The sequence below is a fragment of the Myotis lucifugus genome, unplaced genomic scaffold, assembly GCF_000147115.1.
Source record: "Myotis lucifugus unplaced genomic scaffold, Myoluc2.0 scaffold_1035, whole genome shotgun sequence".
NCBI classification, from domain to species: domain Eukaryota; kingdom Metazoa; phylum Chordata; class Mammalia; order Chiroptera; family Vespertilionidae; genus Myotis; species Myotis lucifugus.
Window position 1 is genome coordinate 1 of NW_005872083.1, and position 5460 is coordinate 5460.

A 5460-nucleotide genomic window follows, 5' to 3' on the forward strand; every position below is an offset into this window, starting at 1 on the left:
TCTGCTACCAACTGGAGAAAACTGCTCTTAAATAGCTCATGTGTTTCCCAGCTGGCATGGTTCAGTCTTTGAGCATGGATCTATGAACCAAGAGGTCACAGTTCAATCTGTGGTCATGGAATATGCCCTGGTTGTGGGCTTGATCTCCAGATGGTGCATGCAGGAGGCAGCTGACCAATGATTCAGTCTCATCATTGATGTTTCTCTCTCTCCCTCTCTTTTAATCTCTGAAATCAATAAAATGTGTTGTGTTTTTTTTAAAAAAAGCTTTGTGTTTAGGTATTCACACTTGAGCAATCTCCATCTCTTAAAGTCACCCAGTACCATATAAAAATCTAATTAAAAGATTAATATTTATCATATTCACAGGCCTAGAGATTGCAGCTGTGGACACCAAGAAAGAGAATTCTTGAGGACAATGTAATTCTGCCTTAATTAAGCACCTTTGAGTCTGTCATTGACTATCCTACTAGTTACAGAACTCACACTTCATACAGAAGAAAACCAAAGGGGTTGTAATTTTTCAAGTATAGCAAAATAATTTATGTTCCTATATTTTTGCACAATCAAACCCTCATTGAAATAATTCACAAGTAGTTCAAAATTCTGTTCAGTGACCACTTGCCTCAATAGTGGACAGTTGATTTACTGTGTATATATTTTAATCCATAGGAATCCAAGTTTGGAAAGGAAAGATTACTTCCAGTCATAATGAACTTCCCATTGTCGATTGTCAATGGATGGACCATTGTTAATCTTATGACTGATATAGGAACCTTGATAATACTGGATTTCATATTTGAAATTTTCCAGCAGAGTATAACTTAAAAATTCTCATCAAAGAAAAAACAATTCTTGTGACTATGTAAGGTTAACCAGACATTGTGGTGATCATTTGGCAATCTATACAAATAGAATCGAATTATTATGTTGTACACCTGAAACAGATATGATGTTATATGCCAATTTTTAAAAATATAAGAATCTTGGAGTAGTTGTCTGCCAATCCTATCATTTCAAAAATGTTGAGCCTGAAACCATGGGAACTAAGGAACTATTTCTAGGTCAAACCATGAATTGGTCTAAACTGGGATTAAATGAGCTTCCTGATCCTGGTTTGTTTTTCCATGCCCCAGGCTACTCTGATGTCATCAGACAGCTTCTTCCAAGAGGATCACAGTTGGAAGTTTCCTTCTTTTCCAACAGCCTTTTTACTTTGGATTTTTCCACATTTCTGAGCAGGGCACCATAGAGAAAAAGAAGGAAGATTTCTTGCTGCAGAATGAAGAGGCATCTGCCAAATATTGCCAGGCTCAGCTTAAACAGCTTTCAGAGCCACTGATGGAAAATATTTCGAGAGGAACTTTCTCTGTACCAGGAGGATACAATCTCTACATAAAAGAAATGGACAAGGTTGAACATTTCTATAACCTGGTACCCAGGAAAGGAGTGAAGGTGAGGAACAAAAAGAGGGGATAAGAACAGCAGATGGGTGTCAGAGGGTCTTTGTTGATTTTTTTTGAAAATCTAAGAATACAGGACATTTGTGAATAAACAGCAAAGCATGGAAATATCTGTACATTAGTTAAATATTTTTAAGTAAACAAAAATATGTTTTTCCAAATATCGGATTTACTGTCAGGAATGTAGATGGAAGAAAATATGCCTTTTATTTAGGAAACAATGTAATTATTTTGTGTTATGTACAAGGGATACGTAATTAAAGAAAAAATATTCTCAAGAAATTTATGACCTTACCTAAAAAAAAGAAATATAAACAATCAATTGAATGTGGTGGGATAATGATTATCATATAAGTATATGAATAGTGATGTTTAAAATGATGATAATGATGATGGTGACGGCTGATATATATTGAGCGCACAGTTACTAAACCAAGTATATTCTTACGTGCTATGCTTGGATTATCAACTTAATCTTCAGGATAATATGAATTTAGGTAATACTGTCATCTCCATTATGCAATTGAGAAATGTGATGCACTAAGAAGCTAATTAGTGGCCTAAGAATACATAACCATATAGAGCTGGTAGGACAGGTCTGTGTACCTGGCAGCCATTCAAATCTCAGAAAGAAGTTCATCAAAGCTTCCTGGAAGAGGAGATAGAAGCTATAAATCAGATGTCCTCAAACTTTTTAAACAGGGGGCCAGTTCACTGTCCCTCAGACCATTGGAGAGCCAGCCTATAGTTTAAAAAAAAATGAATAAATTCCTATGCACACTGCACATATCTTATTTTGAAGTAAAAAAACAAAATGGGAACAAATACAACATTTGTATTTGCATATGGCCCCCGGGCCATAGTTTGAGGACCCCTGCTATAAATTGAGATATTAACAAATTATATCTGAGTAAGAAAGGGTAAATGAACATCCAGTCAGAAGAAAAAGAATGTACAGATATTGCAAAAATGGAGGATGAGTTTATGTAGGATTGCACATTAACCTAGTTGTCTGTAACTTGGTGTGGGGGGCAGCTGACATTCTTAGAACAGAAAATTGGAGAGCTAGAAAAGAGGTTGCCAAAGAGGGTTTTATTCTCACTAAAAATGTTGAATTTTTTCATTGTGACTGTGAAGGAAAGGAACCACTGAGAGATCCTAAAAGGATGAAGAATTTACAGAGCAAATGTGCAGTTATTGAACATGACTTCCTCAGCAAGAAAACTTTCTTGGTGGAATTTAGGCAAATGAGATCCTCCAGAGCTTCCTGAAATCACAGGCTGCAACAAAGGAATCCATTTTCCAGGCTGACAAAGCCCTCAGTGCTGGAGAGAAGGCTCTAGCAGGTACAGGGAAGGGCTCTTTATATAGAGGAGAGGGGAGGTTCCTGCAGGGCCCTTTAATGCACCTCTCTCTCTCTCTCTCTTCCTCCCTTCCTCTCTCTTTTTACCTTTCTCTCTCCCTCTCTCACCATTTCTCTTCCTCTCTCACTAAAATAAGTAGAAGCATGTCCTCAGATGAGTATAAGTAAATAAATAAATAAATAAATAAATAACAAGGCTCATTGAGACAATCAGTGCCTTTCTTCACATTCTGAAATATGTTTTGCTGGTATTTCTAGTAAGAATATATAGAGATTCCTTCCTACCCATTTAAAGTCATGTCACTCTCTGACCTTTGAAGGGTACAGCTAGGTATATCTGTTATTTTCTTCTCTCTTGCAGAACATTGTGAAATAGCTGAGCAAGCCAAGAAGCAGGCAGTGGAAAAGGAACTGCAGCTGGTGAGACAGACATTGAATGAACTCCAGCAAAAAATGGAGGCTCAAGAGAAAATACTTCAGGAAAACTTACTCGAGATGAAGAAGATAAAGACAGAAATAGAAAGCCAACAGAGAAATCAGAAAAGAATGCTAAAGCAAAATATGGAAGTAAGTCTGGGTGGGGTGTGGGCAAAACCTAAGGACACCAACCTGGCTCCTCATGAAGGGAAGGACAAAAATTTAACTAAAGGCATAAACACTCAAGGAAATGCAAAGGCCTATGATTCAAAGAAATGTCCAGTTAATGGGATCATTCTAAAGTCCTAAGTCTTTGAGACTGGACACCTTGTGTGGTATTAGAACTTGGAGGGTACAATTGACATGCCTCAGGCTACTGGACTGGGTTTGTAGTGATTATAGGGCCTCACTATGCCCTCAAGTGAATGGAACTTTAGTTTTACAGGATGTTTCGATGCTATCACCAAACCGACCTGAAATAGATCCGTCTGTATTGAAAGATCAAGATTATACATGATATGAAATATAGAATAATGAAAGCTCTAAAATTTGCTTCATTAGTTTCCAGATCAGCCTGCTTCATTCTGTAAAACTAGAGTACAATGCATTCTTTGTCCCAACCTCGAGTTTGATAACCAGTGTTCTCTAGAATCAGCAGTTCCCATTAGTTGTTACATTGTTGTCATCCTACTTCAGTGGAACTAAGAAATAATTAGAAATAAACCCCATCCTTCCCAAAGAGCATCCTTAGGGCTAGAGCAAATTCCTAGGACAGTTGTCAGGCCTAACCTAGCCCCAACCCATCCCCACCCCAGTGAGATGGTAAGGAAGGTGTAAATCATAAATATTCTCATTTTACTTGTCCAAACATTTGGAAATATTGACAAACTCATCAAAGAGCATGTAAGTTAGTAGAGACATAAAACATGTGCTTAGTTCCTGCTGTTGTTAAATACAAAGTGCTGATAATTGAGGATTTTCCAAAGGGAATGCTCTTTTTTTTATAGACCCAATAAGAACTACCCACTAAAGAATTTAAAGAGATATTTGAGATTTTGGTTGGGTTACTCAGTAGTTAGAGTGTCATCCTAAAAGGCAAAGGTTGCGGGTTTGATCCCCAGTGAGGGCACATACAAGAATCAACAAATGAATGCATAAATAAGTAGAACAACAAATGATGTTCCTCTTTCTCTCTCTCTTTCTCTCTCTTTCTTAAATAAATAAACAAACAAACTATAAAGATGTTAGAAAAAATTGACAAAAAGTTAAATAAACTAAGAAAAGATATTGAAAAAGAGAAAAACTTCACTTCAAGGGTATTAGATTGGTTAACCACGGCAAGCCCTGCAATAATTAAAGAACTATTTGCACACTTCAAAAAGGCTTAAGCTCCTTTATGAAATCTGGTGAGAATTTTTCGTAAGTATCTTATAAAAGTCTTCTTATGTTTTATACCATAAGACTGTAGAGCATTTTGAAAACGTGTGTAAAATTATAGCTTCATTTAGGAAAAATTTAATAATACTGATTTAAAAGAATATCAGGGTCTGATATTAAAAACACCAGCTTTACTTTGATTGGATTAAAACATTTAAGGAATGGGAAACAAGTTAGAAGATAATGATTTATTCATAGGAAAGTTTTCAGTAAATCAAAAGAACAAGTGGTTAGATGTAGAAGACATCGGCAATCTGTATTAGTCATGGTGATCATTTCTTATGCAATAATGAGCTCTTATGAATCTGGCAAGAAAAGAGCAACAACCACATTACCTAATAGACAAAAAATATAAGAAAAGTATAAACATATATAGCTTTAGATTAAAAGATAGGCAAAGTAAAAGTAGGAGGTAACTGTGTCACCTTTTAGATGATCCAGAAAGGAGTGTTTTGATAGGACAAAAGGTTGTTGAGGATTTTAGGAAACTAAAAATTCCTCATATTTTCCAATGAGAAGGCAAATTGGTGCAAATATATAACAAAATGTTAAATGCAAATACTGTTGATCAAGCAAGTTTACATTTAAGAATGTATCTTAGATGTTTTTACCCAACTTGAAAATATCATATGTAGTAGTATAATTGTTGCAGAACTATAATAATTCAAAAAGTCTGGAAAAAACTTTAAATTCCCTCTGTGAAATATTGGTCAGATAAATTTTGAGATGTACTCACAGAGGAATAATCTACGGTGAATAAAATCAGAAAGGATGGTCTCT

General features: G+C 35.7%; 1 pseudogene; it reads left to right on the plus strand.

Annotated features, from left to right (window-relative positions):
- Positions 1 to 1206: 1206 nt before the first annotated feature.
- Positions 1207 to 5460, plus strand: part of LOC102418544 — an 8994-nt pseudogene continuing 4740 nt past the window's right edge.